Source organism: Somniosus microcephalus, chromosome 1 (assembly GCF_052327205.1).
Source record: "Somniosus microcephalus isolate GS21.2 chromosome 1, FLI_Smic_1.0, whole genome shotgun sequence".
Lineage (NCBI taxonomy): Eukaryota > Metazoa > Chordata > Chondrichthyes > Squaliformes > Somniosidae > Somniosus > Somniosus microcephalus.
In genome coordinates this window covers 192,589,115-192,615,755 of record NC_140987.1, presented here as the reverse complement: position 1 = coordinate 192,615,755, position 26,641 = coordinate 192,589,115, and positions in this window count along the sequence as shown.

Sequence of the window (26,641 nt, the reverse complement as noted above, 5' to 3'; positions counted from 1 at the left end):
CGCTAATTAAAGGGCACTTACACTGACCTATAAAGCCCAGCCATTTTGCTGCAATGACTTTACCGCTTTGGATTTCTGGACAGAGACCAAGGGACAGAGCTTACTGATTTGGGACAACATAGGAGAGGTATTTTTGGCTTCTGGCCAGTGCTTTGACATTTGATTCATTTGATTTCACTGTTTTCAACTTTATTATGGGGGCTGTATGGGGGTCCAACCCTCAGTTGCAGCATTATGTGCGAAGGGCTCGCAGACACTGTGAGAGAGGGCCAGCCATGCCTAGACGCAGAGGGGCCATCAGGCGTCGGCAACGTAGGCCTTACCCACTCAGGCAATACCGGCAGCAGGTGTCCTATCTCACCATGAATGCGGCGCATTGTGTTAAGAGGCTGCGCTTCAGAAGGGAGGTGGTTGCAGAGATCTGCCAGCTGCTTCACAGAGATCTGCGTCCACAGCTGATGTGCAGGACGTCTCTCTCGGTGGAAGTGAAGGTCACGGTGGCTCTGAGCTTTTATGCAAGCGGCTCCTTCCAAGCCACTGCTGGGGACATAGCAAACATCTCCCAGTTCGCCGCGCATCGCTGCATCTGGCAGGTCACCGATGCACTTTTCGCGAGGAGACACCAATTCATCTCCTTCCCCATGACCCGACAGAGGCAGGAGCAGCGTGCAGTCGGATTTGCCAGGATCGCGCGCTTCCCCATGGTGCAGGGCGCCATTGACTGCACACATGTGGCTATGCGGGCACCTATCCACAATGCCGAGGATTACCACAACCGGAAGGGCTACCATTCCCTAAATGTACAGCTGGTGTGTGACCACAGGCAGCGCATCCTAGCTGTCAATGCCCGCTTCCCAGGAAGCAGCCACGATGCATTTATCCTGCGCCAGACTACTGTGGCTGACATGTTCGAGGCACAGCCTCCACCAAGGGGATGGCTTATCGGGGACAAGGGCTACCCTTTGTGTACATGGCTCATGACCCCGCTCCGCGCGCCCAGGACCCCAGCGGAGGAGGCATACAACGAAAGCCATCAAGCCACAAGGAACATCATAGAGCAAACGATAGGCGTCCTCAAGCAATGGTTCCGCTGCCTGGATCGTTCCGGCGGATCTCAACAGTATTCGCCGGATAGAGTCTCCCAGCTCGTCGTCGTGTGCTGCATGCTGCACAACCTGGCTATCCGCAGGACTCAGGCACTGCCACCTGACATTGCACCACCACCTCAGGAGGACGAGCAGGAGGACCATGAGGAGGAGGAGGAGGAGGAGGAGTACCAGCCCAGGAGGGAGCCACAATGTCCAAGGGCCGTCCGCCGGGGGCTTATTGATCGACACTTCTAGGCCCCCTGTCAGGGAATGGGCTGTGGCAATGAACGCACCTGAAGGCAGCCGCACCGCAAGCCCTCAGCCGGTTAACGCAACAACCACTTGAAACCTGAGACGTGGACATGCTGAATAAATAAAAAGCTTTATTTCACAAACTCAGGGCCCTTCCCACATGAAACAGAAAAACAGACAAGACCCCCAAAAAACAGTCAAAAACATCTGTCACTCCCAAAACCTGGGGAGGACTAACAAAACTTGCACATCCAAATGGCCTTCATCATCGGCCTTACAAAAATAAGACCCCCCCCACAACACAAACACCCCCCTAAAAACAAAAAATGCCTTGATCCTCGGCCTTACCAAAATAATGCCCCCCGAGAACACAAGCCCCCCAATATAAAAAAAACTGCTATCACCACACTCTAATGGGTGTGCCGAGAGGGCGAGTCCTTAGACAGGCTTCTCTGGCCCCTGCCCGACCTGCTGCTCCGCCTCAACCTGGGCCCTGCGCGTGTGGCAAGGCTGGGGGAAGGCTCATGAGGGCCACAATGCGTGTCGGCAGATGCCCTTGGGGGTCGGCCTAGACGAGGCCCGGCCCGGGAGGGGCCGGCTGCTGACTGCTGCAGCTGTGGCTGGCCAGCATCAGTCTCAGCAGCAGCTCGTCGCACCTTGGCTGGGGGAGTGGCAGTGTCGGCTGCACCAATGGGGGCAAGCTGGCTGATGGCAGGCGCGCGCTGCTCGCCAGAGACACTGGCACTCGGCCGGGCTGGCAGTGCAGCAAGCGCAGCAATCTGGTGGAGGCCAGACCGCTGTGCTGCAGCAGGGCGGCGGGTGCCCTGGCGATGCTTCGGCGCCACAGCGAGTGTGGCAGAAGTGAGTGCCCGAACTGCCCTGGTATGTGCCCGCATCAGCTCTGCCAGTGTCTGGACGGCACCACTCATCTCGCGAGTCGCGTCCTGAGCTGCCGCAAGTTGCTGGACACCCCTGTCGTGCGCTGCCGCGAGTTGTTCGACCCCCCTGGCCTGTGATTCCCCGAAAGCGACCACACTATGAGCCAGGGACTCAATGGCCTGAGGCATCTGTTGCACAACCCCCATGAACTCCTGGTGGCGCCGCTCAGACGCCGCCGACATCTCATCGAGGAGGCGCACCTCCTGGGCGAGGACCGTCTCCGGACTGGAGGGTGGACTCTCCCTCTGGGGAGAAGGCCGCTGAGCTGGCCGACCCTTCCCGCGTGCCTCGAGCCCACTGGACCCAGGATCTGCCCTCCCCTGCAACACCTCCCCCCTCTGGGGAGAAGGCCGGCGTGCTGCCGGACCCTTCCCGCGTGCCTCGAGCCCACTGGGCCCAGGATCTGCCCTCCCCTGCAACACTTCCCCCTGGCTCTCCTGCAGGTCAGACGTCTCTCCTCCATTGCCATCCCCTGGCGCGGATGAGGGTTCCCCCGATGTGCCGCCTTCCTCCTGGTCCTCGTCGTCCTCCTCCTCCAAGGGCCTGGCACTCTGAGCTTCAGGGACCACCTCCTCCTCACCAGCTGAAAGCAGGAAGGCACAAGAGTAGCTTTAGAGTGAGGACAGGGCGTCAGCGAGAGAGGCCTGAGTGGTGGCATTATGCGCATTTGTCGGTCAGTGCGAAAGGATGTAGATCTGAAGCGCAAGGGAAATGACAGAGGTCCAACCGGTCATGTCCTTACCAGTGGGTCCCAGTACAGGGTCCGCATCTCCGATCGCAACAGGGCCAGTCACCCGGGCACGCATGAGTCGAGCCACGCTCTCCTCCAGCTCACTGAGCGGCTGGTACTGGGGACGGCCTCCCCCGGTGGCAGACTGGCTCCTCAAATTCCGCGCCAGCTTGGCCTGCAAGAGAAAGGACGGCCTCTAAGTACAGTGTGGTGCCCTGTTGCTGTGTGCACTGCCTCCCATGGTCGAATAGCTTGGCCAGTGTGGTGCCCTGTTGCTGTGTGCACTGCCTCCCATGGTCGAATAGCTTGGCCAGTCTGGTAAGTGCAGAAAGTGCTATTGATGATCATGCCAGTGCCATTGCTGCGGGAGGAGGGCTGCCCATTAGTCCTTTGAGGTCCCTTTGCCCATAATGTGAGGTGCACATGCAAGGATGAGGAGGACACTGGAAAGGGTACTCACCTTCACCATCCGAGTGAGGTCGTTGTACTTCTTGCGGCATTGGTCCGCACTCCTGGGGACATCGCAGGTGGATGACACCCTGCGGGCGATTTTCCTCCAGGCTTTCCTGTACTGGCTCCTGGGAGCCTTCTTGCCACTGTCCGGGCACAAGATCTCTCTTTTGTTTTCGACACCATTAATCAGCACCCTCAGAGCATGCTCTGAGAAGCGCTGCGCTCGTTCACGGGCCCTCTCCATGGCTCCAGGCGCTATTTTGGCCCACCAGCAGTGTTGAGGCCTAGCTGCAGGGCTCCAGTATGCAGGGCGTGGCAGCAGTCAAAGTCGACCCTTCCCCCTTTAAGAGCTGGCCGGCGTCAGGGTGTCTGCTGTCAATCAAAACATGACCGCACCTGCGCTGCGCCCGGCCTCGGCGTTATCAGGCCGCATCGCCGGCTTAGCGCCTGAAGAGAGCATTGCAACGCCAGTTTCAGCGCTCGGCCAAACTCTTGGCCAACTCTACTGAATTTCGGCGATGTGGCCTACACTTTCCGGCGGGCGCTAACTTTAGCGAACGCCCGACTTTAGCGCCCCAAAAGTGTCCAGACTGAATTTCTAGGCCTGTGATTCTTTGACTCTATTATTCTAGGATTATAGGATTCTATGATTCTAGGAATCTGTGATTCTATGATTCTAGGATTCAGTGATTCTAGGATTCTGTGATTCTATGATTCGAGGTTTCTAGGAGTCTGTGATTCTAGGATTTTAAGATTGTGTGATTCTGTGATTCTATGATTCTAGCATTCTAGTTTTCTGGGATCCTGGTATACTGTGATTCTGATATTATGTAATTCTATGATTCTGTGAATTTAATATACTGTTATTCTAAGGTGCTTTGATCCTAGGATTCTGTGATTCTAGGATTCTAGGAATCTGTGATTCTGTGATTCTGTGGTTCTGTGTTTCTATGATTCTAGGATACTAGAATTCTAGGATTCTGTGATTCTATGATTCGAGGATACTGTGATTCTTGGATTCTGTGATTTTCTAATTCTGTGATTCTATGATTCCAGGATTCTAGGATTCTGTAATTCTATGATTCTGTGATTCTATAATTCTTTCATTGTAGGATGCTAGGATTTTATGATTCTAGAATTCTAGGATTCTGTGATTCTATGATTCTGTGATTCTATGATTCTAGGTCTCTATGATTCTAGGATTCTGTGATTCTAGGATTCTAGGGTTATGTTATTCTATGATACTGTGATTCTAGGATTTTAGGATTCTGTGATTCTGTGATTCTAGAATTCTACAATTCTGTGATTCTTTGACTCTAGGATACTATGATGCTGTGATTCTGTGATTCTATGATTGTAGGATTATAGGATACTATGATTCTAGGATTCTGTGATTCTAGGATTCTGTGACTCTATGATTCTAGGATTCCAGGATTCTGTGATTCCAAGATACTGTGATTTGATGTATCTATGATTCTTGGAATCTGTGATTCTAGGGTTCTAGGATTCAGTGAGTCTAGGATTCTATGATTCTAGGATTCTAGGATTCTGTGATTCTATGATTCTAGCATTCTATGTTTCTGGGATACGGTGATTCCGATATTATATAATTATATGATTCTGTGATTCTACTACACTTTTATTCTAAGGTGCTGCGATTCTATGATTCTATGATTCTGTGATTCTAGGATTCTAGGAATCTGTGATTCTGTGATTCTGTGTTTTGGTGTTTCTATGATTCTAGGATACTAGAATTCCAGGATTCTGTGATTCTATGATTCTAGGTTTCTAAGATTCTGAGATTCTGTGATGCTAGGATTCATGATTCTGGGATTCTAGGATTCTAGGATTCTGTGATTCTGTGATTCTATGATTGCAGGATTATAGGATTCTCTGATTCTAGGATGCTGTGATTCTATTATTCTATGTTTCTGTGATTCTCAGGATCTCTCATTCTATGATTCTATGGTTCTAGGATTCTGTGATTCTAGGAATCTAGGATTCTGTGATTCTATGAGTCTATGATTCTCTGATTCTAGGATTCTAGGATTCTGTGATTAAGTGATTCTATGTTTCTAGCATTCTTTGATTCTGATATTCTATAATTCTATGATTCTAGGATTCTGTAATTCTAATATTCTGTGATTCTAATATTCTTTTATTCTCAGGTGCCATTTTTCTCTGATTCTAGGATTCTTTGATTCTAGGAATCTAGGAAACTGTGATATTTGATTCTATGGTTCTGTGTTTTTCTGATTCTAGGATGCTAGAATTCTATGATTTTGTGATTCTTGGATTCTGTGATTTTATGATTCTGTGATTCTATGATTCTGGGATTCTAGGATTCTGTGATTCTGTGTATCTATGATTCTAGGATACTAGGATTCTGTAATTCTATTATTCTGTGATTCTAGGATTCTAGGTTTCTGTGATTCTAGGATTCTGTTATTCTATGATTCTGTGGTTCTAGGGTTTTAGGATTCTGTGATTCTGTGATTCTAGGAATCTGTGACTCTAGGATACTGAGATTCAGCGATTCTGTAATTCTATAATTCTAGGATTATAGGAATCTATGATTCTGTGATATATGATTGTAGAATTCCAGGATTCTGTGATTCCAAGTTTCTGTGATTATATGTTTCTATGATTCTAGGAATCTGTGATTCTATGATTATAGGATGCAGTGATTCTAGGATTCTATGAATCTATGTTTCTATGATTCTAGGATTCTGTGATTCTGTGATTCTAGTTTTCTAGGATTCTGTGAATCTGTGATTCTATGATTCTAGCATTCTATGTTTCTGGGATTCTGGGATACTGTGATTCTGATATTATATAATTATATGATTCTATGATTCTGTGGTTTTGATATACTGTTATTCTAAGGTGCTGTGATTCTATGATTCTAGGATTCTGTGATTCTTGGAGTCTAGGAGTCTGTGATTCTATGGTTCTGTGTTTCTATGATTCTAAGATACTAGAATTCAAGTATTCTGTGATTCTATGATTCTATGATTCTAGGATTATGTGATTCTATGATTCTAGCATTCTATGTTTCTGGGATACTGTGATTTAGATATATAATTCTATGAATCTGTGATTCTACTATAATTTTATTCTAAGGTGCTGTGATTCTATGATTCTATGATTCTGTGATTTTTGGATTCTAGGAATCTGTGATTCTATGGTTCTGTGGCCTAGAAATTGGGTTTTGGCTTAGCCAGGGCTTTAGCGCCGGAAGTTAGTGCCGGCGCTAAGTCGCCCTGCGCGCGCCAAAAATTCAGCAGGGCCGCGCCCAAACGGCTGCCGGCGCTACTGAAGGGTCTTTGCGGCGGTAAATCGGCGCTAACTGCCGTTTCGCGCCGCAATTCCGGCGCTGCGGCACCCGATGCGGTGCGGCAGGCTCGGGAAGTGCAGGCCTCCTCCTTCCCTTAAGGAGGAGCTGCCTGCACCCGGCCGCGGCCCGCGAAAATCTTTTTAAAAATGAGCCCGGCACCTCGGACAAGTGCCGGGCTTGCTTCTGTTCCGGGGGGTGGGGGGGGGAAGTCCGGGGAGGGAGCTGCGGCCAGGCGGCCGGTGGGAAAGCGGCCGGCCGCCGCGGGGCCTTTAATGCGCCGGCGCAAAGACATGTAGGACTCTGTTGCCAGAGTCTTAGTTGCGGCTGCCACGGGCGAGGCGGCCGCAACTGAATTTCGGCGCTGGGGCCCGTCGGCATGGCAACCGGGACGCTGCGCACACCAATGACGTCATCGGTGCCGGCGCAGCGCTACCGGTGCAACGCCGCTTTAGGGCCCCAGGGAATTTTGGAACTGGCCATAACTCTGGCGCTAGTCCCTCTAGCGCCTCAAAAGCGGCGCTAAGGCAACTCAATTTCTAGGCCGGTGTTTCTATGTTTCTAGGACACTAGGGCCTAGAAATTCAATAGTTTACGCCAGCCGCTAGTGCCTTAGGAGGAGGAGAAGTGGGGTGCTAAGCGGCTAGCGCCCAGTCGCGGCGCGATCTGTGCCTCCCACGAAATTCAGTTAAGATTTAGCAGCGGCGCAAAACCTTTGTGCGCGCTCAGCTGCACGCACAGATCCTGACGTCATTTCATGGTGCAATGCCCTTTGTGCGCCCCGAACTGGAAATTCAGTGGCGCCGGCCTATTGTGCGCCTGGCGCCCCCCGCGACTGGTAGAGGGGAATGGTTCCCAGTCGCTGTGGGGCACGGGGGGTGCAAATTAAAGGGGACTCCTCCTGCAGTATAAATGGCAGCCATTTTGCTCCATTCCTTCTTTGTGAGAGATGGATATTCGGAGAGAGACAAAGGTAGAGAGCTTTCTGGTTTGGCTGAACTCTCGCACAGGTACTTGTGGCTTCAGACCAGAGCTTTGCACTTGTATTTAACTTTTAGTGCCATAGCATTGATTCGAAACATATAATGGGGGCTGCAATGGGTGGAAACGTTGGCTTACTGCATTGCATTCAAAGGGCTCAGAGACGCCGTGAAAGAGTGCCTGTCATGGCCAGATGGAGAAGGGCCAACAGGCGTCAGCAAAGGAGGCCTTACCCACCCAGGGTATACCGCCAGCAGTTCTAATATCTGAACATGTCTGAGTAGCAGTGTGTTCGGAGGCTGCGATTCAGAAGGGAGGTGGTCACTGAGATCTGCCACCTGCTTCGCAGAGATCTGGAGCCACAGCTCAGGAGTCTCTGTCAGTGGCAGTGAAGGTGATGGTGTCTCTCAACTTCTATGCCACCGGCTCCTTCCAATCCACCACTGGGGACATTTCCAACATCTCCCAGTTCGCGGTACATTGCTGCATCCGCCAGGTGATCAATACCCTTTTCAGAAGGAGATGTCAGTTCATCTCCTTCCCCATGACTGCGGACAAGCAGCAAGAGCGTGCAATGGTATTTGCAGCATTAGCGGGCTTCCCCATGGTGCAGGGCGCCATTGATTGCACGCATGTGGCTTTGCGGGCACCTCTACAGAATGCCGAGGATTACTGCAACCGGAAGGGCTACCATTCGCTCAACGTGCAGTTGGTGTGTGACCACAGGCAGCTCATCCAAGCTGTCAATGCCCGCTTTCCAGGCAGCAGCAACGATGCCTTCATCCTGCGCCAGACTTCTGTGGCAGACATTTTCGAGGCCCAGCCTCACCCATGAGGATGGCTTCTCAGGGACAAAGGCTATCCTTTGTGCACCTGGCTGATGACCCCGCTCCGTGCGCCCAGCACCCCTGCTGAAGAGCGATACAATGACAGCCATCAAGCAACCAGGAACATCATCGAGCACACAATCGGCGTGCTGAAGCAACGGTTCCGCTGTTTGGATCGTTCCGGGGGAGCCCTACAGTACTCGCCTGAGCAAGTCTCCCATTTCATTGTCATGTGCTGCATGCTGCACAACCTGGCTATCCGCAGGACTCAGCCACTGCCAGCAGACATTGGAGGACCACCAGAGGAGGAGGAGGAGGAGCACCAACACGGAAGGGAGGCAGAAAGTGCAAGGGCTGCCCATCGGCAGCTTATTGCAACTCGGTTCTAGGCCCCCTCTCAGGGAATGGCTTGTGCCAATGACAGAAGATGAATGTATCCGCACCACAAGCCCTCAGTCGATCAAGGCAACCAAGACTTCCAAAAGCAAACATGGACAGTGCGATTAAAGACATTTTTTACTGTGATACCTCTGTGCCCTTCCCGCATGACAAACTAATTCAGAGAAACCCCCCCAAAAAACACAAATACACCAGTCTCGGCCTTTATATATGAAACACAAATACACCAGTCTCGGCCTTTATATATAAAACACAAATACACCAGTCTCGGCCTTTATATATAAAACACAAATAAACCAGTCTCGGCCTTTATATATAAAACACAAATACACCAGTCTCGGCCTCTATATATAAAACAAATACACCAGTCTCGGCCTCTATATATAAAACAGCACATTTGGCCACACCTTCTACTTTTTCCCCTACAAGGTTGATCGGTCTCGCTTCCGTGACTCGCCCCTACCCGCCCTGCAGCTCCTCCTCAATGGGACCCCAGTAGCTGCAGCAATTCTGGGGGAAGGCTGCTGAGGGTCAGATGGTGAGACGGCAGATGTCCTTGAGGGTCGGCCTGGACCAGCTCTGGGCCTGGAGAGGCCGGCTGCTGACTGCTCCAACTCTGCTTGGGCGGCAGCAGTCTGTCCTACGGGTGGTGGCAGCTGCAGTGGAGGAGTGACAGTGTTGGCTGCAGGAATGCTGCCAACCTGACAGAGCACTGGCACTCCCTGGTCGGCTGATACAATGGCACTTGCACGGGCCAGCACTGCAGCATGCACAGCAATCTGCTGAAGCACAGACTGCTGGGCTGCTGCGGCGCGGCGAGTGCCCCGGCGATGCCTGGCCGATCCAGCGAGGGTGGCAGCAGTTAGTGCCCGTGTGGCCCTTGTCTGTGTCTGCATGACACCAGCCAGTGAATGCATGGCACGACTGAGCACTTGGCTGAAATCCGCCTGTGATGCAGTGAAGTCCTGCTGACTCCTAGCCTGTGCTGCCGCGAAGTCCTGCAGACTCCTGGTCTGTGCTGCACTGAATTGTTGCAGACTCCTGGCCTGTGCTGCACTGAATTGTTGCAGACTCCTGGCTTGTGCTGCCCTGAATTCCTGTACACTCCTTGCCAGTGACTCTATGGAGTCAGTCATCCTTGCCACTGCAGCCATGAGCTCAGTGTGCCTGCGCTCAGCCTGGGCACCCATTTCCGCAAGGAGCCATACCTCCACTGCGCTCACTGTCGCAGGACTGGAGGCCGCACTCACCCTCCGGGGAGACGGCCGCCGAGCTTCCCCACCCCTCCCGTGTTGCTGCAGCCCGCTGGGCCCCGGAGCTTCACTCTCCTCCGACCCTTCCCCACTGCTCCCCTCCAGGGAAGACGTGTCACCATCATGGCCATGGGCTGCCTCGGCTGAGGGTGTCCCTGATGGGCCGGCTTCCTCCTCCTCCTCCTCTATTTCTGACTCCGAGACAGTGTCAGCTTGAGGGGCCGCCTCCTCACCTGGCGATTGAGCACCTGAAAGCAGGGAGGCACAAGAGTTGCTTTAGAGTGAGGACAGGGCGGCAGCGAGGGAGGCATGAGTGCTGCTATGCACTGCATTGGTTCGATAGTGGCAAAGGATGCTGGTGTGAGGCGCAAGTGGAAAGAGAGAGGTCAGAAAGGTGATGACCTTACCATTGGTGCCCAGAACAGGGTCGGCATCTCCAGTGGTGACGGGGCCAATCAGCCGGCCTGCCATGATCCACTCCACTCGCTGCTCTAGGCTGCTGAGCTGTTTCAGGTCAGGACGGCCTCCCCCGGTCTGTTGCTGCTGTCTTCGGTTATGCGCAAGCTTGCCCTGCAAGAGAAAGGACGGCCTCTAAGTACAGTGTGAAGCCCTGACCTTGCCTGCACTACCTCCCATGGTAGAATAGCCCTGACAGTGGCAAGCCCTGATCTTGCCTGCACTGCCTCCCATGGTGGAATAGCCCTGACAGTGTCAAGCCCTGATCTTGCCTGCACTGCCTCCCATGGTCGAATAGCCCTGACAGTGACAAGCCCTCCTCTTGCCTGCACTGCCTCCCATGGTCGAATAGCCCTGACAGTGTATAAAGTCCTGATCTTGCCTGCACTGCCTCCCATGGTCGAATAGCCCTGACAGTGGCAAGCCCTGATCTTGCCTGCACTGCCTCCCTTGGTAGAATAGCCCTGACAGTGTATAAAGTCATGAATGTGCAAGTGCTTTTCATGACAGTCCCATAGCTGCTGGATGAGGGCTGGGCATTAGGGCTTTCTGGTCCCTTTCGCCATAAAGTGAGGTGCACATGCAGGGATGAGGAGGATACTGGAAAGGGTACTCACCCTGACAACCCGAGTGAGGTCGTTGAATTTTTTTCGGCATTGGGTTGGAGTCCTGCCAACCACGCTTTTGGAGGTGACCCTGTTTGCCACCTCCCTCCAGGCTTTCCGATAATCGGTGGGCAGCGGCCTCCTGCCACCCTCAGGGAAGAGGACATGGCGCCTGCGCTCCACTGCACCAACCAGCACCCTCAGGTCACCCTCACCAAAGTGCAGCGCTCTCTCCCTGGCGTTCTCCATTCTCCTGGGCGTGGCGCAGTTCAAACAGCAGTGGTCAGGCCTTGCTTTAGGGCTGCAGTGTGCAGGGCGTGGAGCCAAACAATTTCACCCTCCCCCTTTAAGAGCTGACCAGCGCATGACTGTCTGCCCTCAATGAGCAACTCACCGCACCTGCGCTGCACCCGCCCTCGGTGTTAGCGCCCCGGATTGCTGGCTTAGCACCTAATGATAGTCGTGCATCGCCTGCTTTAGCGCAGCAGCAACCTCTTGGGGTGATGCAACTGAATATCAGCGAAGGTGGCGCTAAGTTGTGCCGGGCGCAAAATTTAGCGTATGCCTGGCTGTAGTGCCCCAAACATGGCTACACTGAATTTCTAGGCCTAGATTTCTAGGATTCCATGATTCTCTGATTCTAATATTGTGTGACTCTATGATTCCAGGATTCTAGGAATCTTTAATTATATGTGAAGTGTATGTGCTTTAAGTCAGAACTACTTTTTACAGCTCCTGTATACTGTAGTACCGGCAGTAACCACACCGGTATATAAGCTGTGCGCATGCTTCTGTACTCCAGTCTAGAGATGACCCTCCTCCAGTAAAGACCTGTTGTTTGTTTATGTACAGCATTCGTGTAATTCTTTATCCACTGAACCACGGATCTAACAGTGGTGACGAGTGTTGATGCGAATCTACCTGCAACATTAAACAAAAAAAAACAACAACAAAAAAATAGGCGAGTCCAGGAACACGGGCATCGACCGCGAGCAACCGCCCAGCAGTCAGTCAGAGATCCAACTTCGCTGGGGAGGCTGTGGAGAGCCGGGCTTGGTTCCCCAGCCACAACGAGCAGTAAGAGACCGACGACAGGTCCTGAGCAGACTCTTCCCAAGCAGTGGTGGCTGGAGCCGACCGACGGCAGAGAGAGAGAGCCGGGTAGCGTCGACGGGGTAAGAAAAAGGGTGAAGAGAGCAGGGCGCAGCCGGGGGTTGATCACCGAGCGGCGTCGTGGAAAATACTGCAAAACCGGAGAGAGAGAGGGTAAGAAACAGCTGGGTTCTAGACCGAGCGGCGTCGACAAATATCAAGAGAAGAACGCGCAGAGCACAGCCAGGGATCACGGGTTGATCAGGGTCTGCGGGGCGAAGCAAGGGGAAACGCCATTGAGCCGCGGAGAAGCACGGAGAGCGCGGGAGACGCCATTGAGCCGCGGAGAAGCAGGGAGAGCGCGGGAGGCGCCATTGAGCAGCGGAGAAGAAGGAAGAGCGCTGGAGACGCCATTTTGCGAAGCCGCAGCGGAGAAGACGGGCGAGCGCGGGAAGGAAGGAAAGTGCGGGAGACGCCATTTTGTGCCAGCGGAGAAGAAGGGGAAGCGCGGGAGGCACCATTGGGGATAGTTAACGCACAACCAAGGATGCCGAAGAGTGGCAGTATCTTTACGTTCGACAATGAAGTCGAAGATTGGGCGACATATGTGGAACGTATTGAGGTGTACTGCAGGGCGAATGAAGTGCCAGATGCTAATAAAGCACTGGTTCTGTTAAATTCCATGGGTGCAAAAACTTATGGGTTACTGCGGAATCTAACAACCCCAGAGAAGCTGGTAAACAAGGATTTTGGAAGCATCGTAGAAATCCTGCAGGAACACTTAAGCCCCACACTGCTGCTGATAGCAGAATGATTTAAGTTCCATAAAAGGAACCAACACAAAGACGAAAGCAATGCTGAGTACCTAACGGAACTGCGCAAGCTATCGAAATACTGCCAGTTTGGAGCGGGACTAGCAGACACGTTAAGGGACAAGTTTGTGTGTGGGCTACAAAGTGAAGGAACCCAGAAACGGCTTCTATCAGAAAAGGACCTTACGCTGGACAAAGCTTTCAATACGGCAGTATCACATAAAGCAGCCGCAAGGGGTGCTGCAGAGATACAACGGCAAGAATACGGCACCAACTAATTGACCTATGGAACAGGGAAGTGCTATCGCTGTGGCAGAAAAACACATGACCAGAAAGATTGTTGGTTCAAGGACCAAGGGTGCAGACAGTGTGGGAAAGCAGGACACATAGCAAGGGTCTGCAGGTCTGGGAAGAAAACCAACAGTAAGAAATCTCCACAGGAGAAGTACAAAAAGGTACACCAGGTGATGGACAGTGGTTCAGACGAATAGGAAAGTGACACAGACTCCGGAAGCAAGGAGCTGGGTTGTCTGAAACTACATAATGTAACCGAAATAGAGGATCACCAGACTATCTGGGTTACACTCAAGATAGACGGAGTCCAAGTGGAAATGGAATTAGACACAGGGTCAGCTCTAACAGTCATAAATCAAAGAGACTACAAGCGGCTATTTTCACACATACCCTTGAAAGCTACAGAGACTGTCTTGAAGACGTATACGGGGCAAAAAGTCTACCCCAAAGGAAAAATAAGGGCGAAAGTGACATATAAAGGTCAGGAAATACCTAAAATGGATATATATGTATTGCCAAATGGAGGACCACCACTGCTAGGGCGTGAGTGGATCCGGAAGATACATTTAGATTGGCATTCCATACAGGCACTGAAGGTGGAGGCCAAAAAGGATGACGACGTCACACCTGGACGACTGTCAGAAATGCTAACTGATGCAAAAACAGTGATCCAGGAGGGACTAGGAACAATAAAAGGAATAACAGCAACAATTAAAATAGAGGATAATGCAAGCCCAAAGTTTCTTAATGCCAGACCAGTGCCTTATGCGATCAGACCAGCGGTTGAAGCAGAGCTGGAAGGGTTGGAACGTTCAGGAGTACTGTCCAAAGTGAACTGGAGCGAGTGGGCTACACCCATCGTCCCTGTAATGAAGAGGTCGTTGAGTAATACGCCTGGGGAACCAAAGAAGATCCGCATCTGTGGGGATTTTAAGGTGACAGTGAACCCAGTCCTTCACACGGTGCAATATCTGCTTCCACGAATTGAGGATATTTTCGCCTCGCTATCTGGTGGTAAACACTTCACCAAAATTGATCTAGCCCAGGCGTACTTGCAAATGGAGGTAGAAGAAGCTTCGAAACATTACCTTACGATCAACACCCATAAAGGTCTCTATCAATACAACCGGCTGGTGTTTGGAGTAGCCTCGGCTCCGGCTATCTGGCAAAGGGTGATGGGTCAGGTCCTGCAAGGGATTCCAGGGACCCAGTGTTATTTGGACGACATCTTGGTCACGAGTGAAAATGACGGTGATCACCTCGCTAACTTGGAGAAGGTGCTCGCCAGATTAAAGGAATATGGGCTACGAGCTAATCGCCACAAGTGCGAGTTTTTCCAGAAACAGATCTCGTATTGCGGCTACGTCATCGATGAAGAGCGGTTACATAAGTCCCCTGACAAGATTGAGGCAGTAGTCAAGGCTCCAGCATCAGAAAATGTGTCACAACTGAGGTCGTTCCTCAGGCTGGTAAACTATTACCACAAGTTCTTACCAAATTTGTCTACGGTACTACACCCGCTGAACACCCTACTGCAAAAAGTGGTACCATGGAAGTGGGATGACGAATGTAGATGAGCTTTCCAGAAGTGTAAAGAATTGAACACATCAAAAGAGGTGTTGGCCCATTTCAACCCAGCACTACCAATTCGTTTGGCATGTGATGCATCACCATACGGCATTGGAGCGGTGCTGTCGCACAAATTCCCAGATGGGTTGGAGAGGCCAGTGGCCTTTGCGTCTCGGTCACTAACCTCAGCCGAGCGCAACTACGCCCAGATTGACAGGGAGGCCCTCAGCCTAGTATGGGGAGTAAAAAAATTCAACCATTATCTGCATGGGCAGAAGTTCATCTTGCTGACTGACCACCAACCACTTGTCTCCATCTTTAATCCTAAGAAGGGCGTGCCAGTAATGACTGCACAGCGGTTCCTGTTTCTAGGGGCGAATCAATATGAAATAGAATATAAAGGCACGAAACAGCATGGGAATGCTGATGGGCTATCACGCCTGCCACTGCCTACGGTGGAGGAAGCACCAGCAGTGGACCCCATCGAGATACTTTATTCGTCGATAATTGAACGATTGCGAGTAACGAATGCGATATAGAGAAGGAGACCCGCAATGATCCGACGCTGTCACGGGTATATGAATTGATGGTGAGGGGATGGCCAACACATGGCGACTCACTGTTGCCAGCATTCTCATCCAGAAGAGAACAGCTGTCAGTATGCCATGGGACAGTGATGTGTGGATCCAGAGTGGTGATTCCACCCAAGTTAAGGGAGAGAGTGCTAAAGGAGCTACATGAAGGTCATCTGGGGGGAGTGAAAATGAAAAGCCTAGCTAGGGCTTATCTGTGGTGGCCGGGAATCGATCAACAAATCGAAGACCTAACTAAGAGCTGCTTAGGATGCCAGAAGGTCCAAAATGCACCACCACATGCCCCTCTACACCCATGGGAGTGGCCCTCCTCTCCATGGCAACGGGTGCACATTGATTTCACTGGTCCATTCATGGACTCAATGTTCTTAGTAGCAGTGGTGCTCATTCAAAGTGGCCTGAGGTGATATAGATGCCTTCAACCACTACAGAGACAACGATTGCAGTCCTACGGACCATATTTGCCAGAAACGGTTTGCCAGAGCAGATCTGCTCTGATAATGGACCACAGTTTGTGTCCGACGAGTTCCAAAAATTCATGAAAAGGAATGGGGTAAGGCATTACACATCCGCCCCGTATCATCCAGCCACCAATGGATTGGCTGAGAGGTTCGTACAAACCTTTAAGAAGGCGATAAAGGCCATTTGCGATGAGGAAATTCCACTACAGCTTAAGATGGACAATTTCTTATTAGCCTACCGAAAGGCGACACATGCAGTTACCAACCAGACCCCAGCCATGATGTTCTTTAACAGAAAGTTGAGATCTCGTCTGGATTTGCTCAGACCAAATGTGCGAAGAAATGTTGAGGACAAACAATTCCAGCACATCAACGAGAAGCCAACAAGGAGCTTCAATGTAGGGCAACCAGTCTTGACCCGTGACTATCGAACAGAGAAGTGGCAACCCAGAACGATATGTACAAGGCAGGGGCCATTAATGTACACAGTGGATGTCGGGGAGAACATTGTGAGACATCACGTCGATCAGATCTTAGCGTCACAGGAAGGCGTCAACCCCATGTCTCGAGTACCTGGGGATGAACCCAACATATCGGTCGCATCTACTTCAGACCCAGTAGCAGTGGAACCAAATGAACTACCCGATGAAAAGGGGTCAGAATCGCCTCTGCACCAAGAACAAGTACCTCCGGAAAGGTGCTATCCCGAAAGGGTCAGGAAGCCGCCCCAAAGACTGAATCTATAAATGGACTTTTTGTTATTGAATGTACATGTAAAAATGTAATTGTTATTTGAATATTAAGGGGGTATTATTAATCTAAAAAGGGAGGAATTGTAGTGTATGTGCTTTAAGTCAGAACTACTTTTTACAGCTCCTGTATACTGTAGTACCGGCAGTAACCACACTGGTATATAAGCTGTGCGCATGCCTCTGTACTCCAGTCTAGAGATGACCCTCCTCCAGTAAAGACCTGTTGTTTGTTTATGTACAGCATCCGTGTAATTCTTTATCCACTGAACCACGGATCTAACAATATGATTCTGTGATTCTATAATTCTATGATTGTAGGATTCTAGGATTCTGTGATTCTAGAATTCTATGATTCTGTGATTCTATGATTCTGTGATTCTATGATTCTATGATTCTTTGATTCTAGGATTCAGAGATTCTGTGATTATGTGATTCTATGATTTTAGCATTCTAAGTTTCTGGCATTCTGAGATACTTTGATTCTGATATTATATAATTCTATGATTCTATGATTCTGTGATTTTAATATACTGTTATTCTAAGGTGCTGTGTTTCTATGTTTCTATGATTCTGTGATCCTATGATTCTAGGAATCTGTGATTCTGTGATTCTATGGTTCTGTGTTTGTATGATTCTAGGACACTAGAATTCTCGGATTCTGTGATTCTATGGCTCTAGGATTCTGTGCTGCTTGGATTCCCTGATTTTATGATTCTGTGATCCTATGATTCCAGGATTCGAGTATTCTGTAATTCTATGATTCTGTGATTCAATAATTTTATGATTGTAGGTTTGATTCTGTGATTCTAGGATTCTGTGATTCTAGGATTATATTATTCTATGATTCTGTGATTCTAAGATTTTAGGATTCTGTGATTCTCTGATTCTAGGATTCTATGATTCTGTGATTCTGTGACTCTAGGATACTGTGATTCTGTGATTCTATGATTGTAGGATTATAGGATTCTAGATTCTATGATTCTGTGATTCTATGATTCTGTGATTCTATTTTTCTATGATTCTAGGAATCTGTGATTCTATGATTCTAGGATTCAGTGATTCTAGGATTCAGTGATTCTGTGATTCTAGGATTCTGTGATTCTAGGATTATATTATTCTATGATTCTGTGATTCTAGGATTTTAGGATTCTGTGATTCTCTGATTCTAGGATTCTACGATTCTGTGATTCTGTGACTCTAGGATACTGTGATTCTGTGATTCTATGATTGTAGGATTATAGGATTCTAGATTCTATGATTCTGTGATTCTATGATTCTGTGATTCTATTTTTCTATGATTCTAGGAATCTGTGATTCTATGATTCTAGGATTCAGTGATTCTAGGATTCTGTGATTCTGTGATTCTAGGATTCCAGGATTCTGTGATTCTATGTTTCTATGATTCTATGTAAGAAATCACACAACACCAGGTTATAGTCCAACAGCTTTACTTGAAATCAGAAGCTTTTTGAGTGCTGCTCCTTCATCAGGTGAAGTGGAGAGATGCATATAAACACAGCTTATATAGTCAGAGAATAATGTCAGATGTTTACAGGTAATCTTTCTAACTGCCATTTATCACACCTCGGCAGAGAGATAATCACAGCAATCAAAGGTGTAAATGGTGTCCAAACAGGTCAGTCAGGAAAACATTACATCAAATAACAATGAGGTGGGGTCACAAGGGGTCAAATGTTGCAGATGCTGGGGTCTGTATGAAAAACAAAAAAACAGACAAAAAACATTTTTTTGCTGGAAATCACAGCAGGTCCGGCCGCATCTGTGTGGAGAGAACAAGCCAACGACGACTCGAGTCTGGATGACCCTACGTCAGGTGGGGTTACATGTAGCGTGATATGAACCCAAGATCCCGGTTGAGGCCGTCCTCATGGGGGCGGAACTTGGCTATCAGTTTCTGCTCGACGATTTTGCGTTGTTGTGTGTCTCGAAGGCCGCCTTGGAGAATGCTTACCTGAAGATCGGAGGCTGAATGCCCTGGACTGCTGAAGTGTTCCCCGACTGGGAGGGAACACTCCTGCCTGGCGATTGTTGCACGGTGTCCGTTCATCCGTTGTCGCAGTGTCTGCATGGTCTCGCCGATGTACCATGCTCCGGGGCATCCTTTCCTGCAATGTATGAGGTAGACAACGTTGGCCGAGTCACATGAGTATGTACCATGTACCTGGTGGGTGGTGTCCTCACGTGTGATGATGGTATCTGTGTTGATGATCTGGAATGTCTTGCAGAGGTTGCTGTGGCAGGGTTGTGTGGTGTCGTGGTCACTGTTCTCCTGAAAGCTGGGTAATTTGCTGCGAACGATGGTCTGTTTGAGGTTAGGAGGCTGTTTGAAGGCGAGTAGTGGAGGCATGGGGATGGCCTTAGCGAGGTGTTCATCGTCATCGATGACATGTTGAAGGCTGCGAAGAACATGGCGTAGTTTCTCCGCTCCGGGGATGTACTGGACGATGAAGGGTACTCTGTTGGTTGTGTCCCGTGTTTGTCTTCTGAGGAGGTCAATGCGATTTTTCGCTGTGGCCCGTCGGAACTGTCGATCGATAAGGCGAGCATCATATCCCCTTCTTACGAGGGCGTCTTTCAGCGTCTGTAGGTGTCCATCACATTCCTCCTCGTCTGAGCAGACCCTGTGTATTCGTAGGGCTTGTCCATAGGGGATGGCTTCTTTAACATGGTTAGGGTGGAAGCTGGAGAAGTGGAGCATCGTGAGGTTGTCCGTGGGCTTGTGGTAGAGTGAAGTGCTGAGGTGTCCGTCTTTGATGGAGATTCATGTGTCCAAGAATGAAACTGATTCTGAGGAGTAGTCCATGGTGAGTTTGATGGTGGGATGGAACTTGTTGATGTTATCGTGTAGTCTTTTCAGTGATTCTTCGCCGTGGGTCCATAGGAAGAAAATGTCGTTGATATATCTGGTGTACTATATAAGCTGTGTTTTTATGCATCTCTCCACTTCACCTGACGAAGGAGCAGCGCTCCGAAAGCTTGTGATTTCAAAAAAAGCTGCTGGACTATAACCTGGTGTTGTGTGATTTCTTACATTTGTCCACCCCAGTCCAACACCAGCATCTCCACACCATGGCTATGATTCTAGGAATCTGTGATTCTATGATTCTAGGATTCAGTGATTCTAGGATTTTGTGATCCTGTGATTCTAGGGTACTAGGATTCTGTGATTCTATGATTCTAGCATTCTTTGTTTCTTGGATACTGTGATTCTGTGATCCTGTGATTCTAAAATTCTGTGATTCTATGATTCTAGCATTCTATGTTTCTGGGATACTGTGATTCAGATATTATATAATTCTATGATTCTACTATAATGTTATTCTAAGGTGCTGTGATTCTATGCTTCTGTCATTCTAGGATTCTGTGACTCTATGGTTCTGTGTTTCTATGATTCTAGGACACTAGAATTCTAGGATTCTGTGATTCTATGATTCTAGAATTCTGTAATGCTTGGATTCTCTGATTTTATGATTCTGTGATTCTATGATTGTAGGATTATAGGATTCTAGCTTCTATGATTCTGTGATTCTATGATTCTAGGATTCCAGGATTCTGTGATTCCAAGATTCTGTGATTCTATGTTTCTCTGATTCTAGGAATCTGTGATTCTAGGATTCAGTGATTCTAGGATTCTGTGATCCTGTGATTCTAGGATACTAGGATTCTGTGATTCTATGATTCTAGCATTCCTTGTTTCTTGGATACTGTGATTCTCTGATCCCGTGATTCTAAAATTCTGTGATTCTATGATTCTAGCATTCTATGTTTCTGGGATACTGTGATTCAGATATTATATAATTCTATGATTCTACTATAATGTTATTCTAAGTTGCTGTGATACTATGCTTCTGTCATTCTAGGATTCTGTGATTCTGTGATTCTATGGTTCTGTGTTTCTATGATTCTAGGACACTAGAATTCTAGGATTATGTGATTCTATGATTCTAGGATTCTGTGATGCTTGGATTCTCTGATTTTATGATTATGTGATTCTATGATTCCAGGATTCTAGTATTCTGTAATTCTATGATTCTGTGATTCTATAATTTTATGATTGTAGGTTTGATTCTGTGTTTCTAGGATTCTAGGATTCTGTGATTCTAGGATTATATTATTCTATGATTCTGTGATTCTAAGATTTTAGGATTCTGTGATTATCTGATTCTAGGATTCTGTGATTCTGTGATTCTAGGATACTGTGATTCTGTGATTCTATGATTGTAGGGTTATAGGATTCTATGATTCTGTGATTCTATGATTCTAGGATTCCAGGATTCTGTGATTCCAAGATTCTGTGATTCTATGTTTCTATGATTCTAGGATTCAGTGATTCTAGGATTCTGTGATTCTATGATTCTATGATTCTAGGATTCTGTGATCCTGTAATTCTAGGATACTAGGATTCTGTGATTCTATGATTCTAGCATTCTATGTTTCTTGGATACTGTGATTCTGTGATCCTGTGATTCTAGAATTCTGTGATTCTATGTTTCTAGCATTATATGTTTCTGGGATACTGTGATTCAGATATTATATAATTCTATGATTCTACTATAATGTTATTCTAAGTTGCTGTGATACTATGCTTCTGTCATTCTAGGATTCTGTGATTCTGTGATTCTATGGTTCTGTGTTTCTATGATTCTAGGACACTAGAATTCTAGGATTATGTGATTCTATGATTCTAGGATTCTGTGATGCTTGGATTCTCTGATTTTATGATTATGTGATTCTATGATTCCAGGATTCTAGTATTCTGTAATTCTATGATTCTGTGATTCTATAATTTTATGATTGTAGGTTTGATTCTGTGTTTCTAGGATTCTAGGATTCTGTGATTCTAGGATTATATTATTCTATGATTCTGTGATTCTAAGATTTTAGGATTCTGTGATTATCTGATTCTAGGATTCTAGGATTCTGTGATTCTGTGATTCTAGGATACTGTGATTCTGTGATTCTATGATTGTAGGGTTATAGGATTCTATGATTCTGTGATTCTATGATTCTAGGATTCCAGGATTCTGTGATTCCAAGATTCTGTGATTCTATGTTTCTATGATTCTAGGATTCAGTGATTCTAGGATTCTGTGATTCTATGATTCTATGATTCTAGGATTCTGTGATCCTGTAATTCTAGGATACTAGGATTCTGTGATTCTATGATTCTAGCATTCTATGTTTCTTGGATACTGTGATTCTGTGATCCTGTGATTCTAGAATTCTGTGATTCTATGTTTCTAGCATTATATGTTTCTGGGATACTGTGATTCAGATATTATATAATTCTATGATTCTACTATAATGTTATTCTAAGGTGCTGTGATTCTATGATTCTATGATTCTGTGATTCTAGGACTCTAGAAATATGTGATTCTATTGTTCGGTGTTTCTATGATTCTAGGATACTAGAATTCTAGGATTCTGTGATTCTAGGATTCTAGGATTTTGTGATTCTATGAATCCAGGATTCTGTGATTCTGTGATGCTTGGATTCATGATTCTGGGAGTCTAGGATTCTAGGATTCTGTGATTCTGTGATTCTGTGATTCTATGATTCTATGTTTCTATGATTGTAGGGATCTCTCATTCTATGATTCTATGGTTCTAGGATTCTGTGATTCTAGGATTCTAGAATTCTGTGATTCTGTGATCCTAGGATTCTAGGATTCTATGATTCTAGCATTCTATGTTTCTGGGATACTGTGATTCAGATATAATATGATTCTATGATTCTGTGATTCTACTATACTGTTATTCTAAGGTGCTGTGATTCTATGATTCTATGATTCTGTGATTCTAGGATTCTAGGAATCTATTATTCTGTGATTATGTGGTTTGGTGTTTCTAAGATTCTAGGATACTAGAATTCTAGGATACTGTGATTCTATGATTCTTGGATTCTGTGATTCTATGAATCCAGGATTCTGTGATTCTGTGATGCTAGGATTCATGATTCTGGGATTACAGGATTCTAGAATTCTGTGATTCTGTGACTCTAGGATGCTGCAATTCTGTTATTCTGTGATATTATGATTCTAGGATTATAGTATTCTGTGATTCTAGGATTCTGTGATTCTATGATTCTGTGATTCTATGATTCTATGTTTATATGATTCTAGGGATCTCTCATTCTATGATTCTAGGATTCTAGGATTCTAGGATTTTGTGATTCTGTGGTTTGGTGTTCCTAAGATTCTAGGATACTAGAATTCTAGGATACTGTCATTCTAGGATTCTAGGATTTTGTGATTCTATAAATCCAGGATTCTGTGATTCTGTGATGCTTGGATTCATGATTCTGGGATTCTAGGATTCTGTGATTCTGTGACTCTAGGATACTGTGATTCTGTGATTCTATGATTCTAGGATTATACAATTCTATGATTCTAGGATTCTGTGATTCTATGATTCTGTGATTCTATGATTATATGATTTTATGATTCTAGGATTCTAGGATTTTATGATTCTGTGATTCTGTGGTTTGGTGTTTCTAAGATTCTAGGATACCAGAATTCTAGGATACTGTCATTCGATGATTCTAGGGTTCTGTGATTCTATGAATCCAGGATTCTGTGATTCTGTGATGCTAGGATTCATGATTCTGGGATTATAGGGATTTAGGATTCTGTGATTCTGTGACTCTAGGATACTGCGATTCTGTTATTCTGTGATTCTATGATTCTAGGATTATATGATTCTAGGGATCTCTCATTCTATGATTCTATGGTTCTAGGATTCTGTGATTCTTTGATTCTATGATTCTGTGATTCTATGATTCTAGCATTCTGTGATTCTGTGATTCTGATATTCTAGAATTCTATGATTCTATGATTCTGTGATTCTAATATTCTCTTATTCTCGGGTGCCATGATTCAATGATTCTAGGATTCTTTGATTCTAGGAATCTAGGAATCTGTGATTCTTTGAGTCTATGTTTCTGTGTTTCTATGATTCTAGGATACTAGGATTCTATGGGGGAGAAATTCGGTATCGCCCATTTTGAGGCGCGAATATCGGCCGGGCGCAAAGTTTAGCGCCCGACGCAAATTCTCGCCGCCGACTGCAAAATTCACCTCAATCGCCCCTGGAGGTGATTGAAGCACTAAATCAGGTGCTACACAACTCTTTTAAGGCACTAAGCCCGAGGCGTGAGGCACGACCTCAGAGGGCAGGTGCAGAGCAGGTGCTGTCAGTTAGTGATTGAAAACAGAGGGGGAGAAATTCGGTATCGCCCATTTTGAGGTGCGAATATTGGCCAGGCGCAAAGTTTAACGCCGGGCGCAAATTCTCGCCGCTGACTGCAAAATTCACCTCGATCGCCCCTGAATGTGATTGGAGCGCTAACTCAGGTGCTATACAACTCTCTTAAGGTGTTAAGCCCGAGGAGCGAGGCGCTACCTCAGAGGGCGGGCGCAGCGCAGGTGCTGTCAGTTAGCGATTGAACACAGACACACTGGCGCCAGTCAGTTCTTAAAGGGGAGGGTCGATCTTGCTCTGCAGCCACACCCTGCTCACTGGAGCCTTGATATCGGCCTGGACAGACCTGTGGCAAAATCACCCAGCCAAGGACTATGGAGATGGTCAGGGAGCGAGCACAGCGCTTCAGCGAGCATGCCTTGGAGGCTCTGGTTGATGTGGTGGAGTGCAGAAGATCTCTACTGTAACCAGAGAGTGGCAGGAGGCCTTTGCCAAGCGAATACAGAAAAGCGTGGAGGGAGGTGGCTCACAGAGTGACCTCAAGCAGCATGGTGCCTAGGACCACTGAGCAATGCAGGAAAAAGTTCAATGACCTCACTCGGGTCATCAGGGTGAGTGCCTTTTTTCCAAACCTCTTCATCCCTCCATCTCCACCTCACTTTATGGCCAGAGGGTCCTGAAAGCCCCAATGCCCAGGACTCATCCAACACCTATGGCCCTTTCATGAAACACAAATGCACATTCCACACTTTGCATACAGTGAGAGCTATTCAACCATGGGAGGCATTTCAGGCAAGATCATGGCTACATATAGTAAGGGCTATTCAACCATAGGAGGCATTTCAGGCAAGATCATGGTTGCATACAGTAAGGGCTATTCAACCATGGGAGGCATTTCAGGCAAGATCATGGCTGCATACAGTAAGGGCTATTCAACCATGGGAGGCATTTCAGGCAAGATCATGGCTGCATACAGTAAGGGCTATTCAACCATGGGAGGCATTTCAGGCAAGATCATGTCTGCATATTTACTCAGATGCCATCCTTTTTCTTGCAGGCCAAGCTGGCTCACAATAGGAGACAGCAGCAATGGGCCGGTGGAGGGCGGCCTCACCTTCAGGCCCTCAGCAATACTGAGCAGCACGTCCACAGGATTGTGGCAAGCCAGATGCTTGGTCCCATTGCCACTGGAGATGCCGACCCCATTCTGGTCAGCAATGGTAAGGTCATCACCTTTTTGTCCTCTCTCCTTCCACTTGTTCCTCACAACAGCAGCCTTTGACACTTTCAATCCAAATCAGTACATCGCTGCACTCATGTCTCCCTGTCCTCATGCTAAAGCCACTCTTGTACCTCCCTGCTTTCAGATGGTGATTCACCATGTGAGGAGACGGGCCCTCAAGCTGCCATTGGGAGTGAAGCTGAAGGCGAGGAGGAAGAGGAAGCTGGACCATCAGCGCAACCCTCTGCCAAGGCAGTCCATGCCCATACTGGGGACACGCCTTCCCTGGAGGGGAGCAGGGGGGGGAATGGTCTGATGAGGGTGAAGCTCAAGGACCCAGCGGGCTGCAGCAATGCGAGGGGGTTAGGGAAGCTCGGGGGCCTTCACCCCGGATGGAGAGTATGGCCTCGAGTCCTGCTGCACTGAACGCAGATGAGGAGCGGGTCCTCGCTGAAATGAGCGCCCAGGCAGAGCAAAGGCACACTGAGCTCATGGCTGCAGTGGCAAGGATGCCCGAATCCATTGAATCACTGGCAAAGAGTGTGGAGCTCTTCGCTGTAGCACAGGCGGCTGCCACGCAAATGCTAAGTGCTGCAATGCAGTCAGTGGCTGGTCTCATGCAGATGCAGATTGATGCCACGTGAGCACTAACTGCTGCCATCCTCGCTGGATCGGGCAGGTTTCCCCAGGGCTCTCACCGAGCCACAGCAGGCCAGCAAACTGTGCTCCAGCAGATTGCTCCACATGCTAAAGTGCTGCCCCGTGGGAGTGCCAGTGTGTCAGTCGAGCAGGAAGTTGCTGTCCTCTCTCAACATGACAGCATTCCTGCTGCCAACACTGTCAGTTCTCCACTGCAGTTGCCACCACCTGTAGGACAGACTGCTGCCGCCCATGCAGAGTTGGAGCAGTTAGCAGCCAGGCCCTCCAGACCCAGAGCTGGTCCAGGCCGTCCCTCAAGGGCATCTGCAGTCTCAGCTTCTGACACTCAGCAGCCTTCCCCCAGCCTTGCTGCAGCCACTGGGGTCCCATTACAGAGGAGCTGCAGGGTGGGAAGGGGGCAATTTCACAAGGGAGGCAGATCACCCTCGAAGGACAAAAAGTAGGAGGTGTGGCAAAATGTATTTCTTTGTTTTATTGAAGGCTGAGGGTGGTGGTCAAATTATTGTTACTGTTTTGGACATTGTCTCCAGGTTGTGAGAGCCAGTTATGTGAATGACTGTTTTTTTTGGTGTTTCTTTCTATTACTTTGTCATGCGGAAATGAGACACAGTTTGGGAAATAAAGAAGTGTCTGTATTCAAAATGTGCA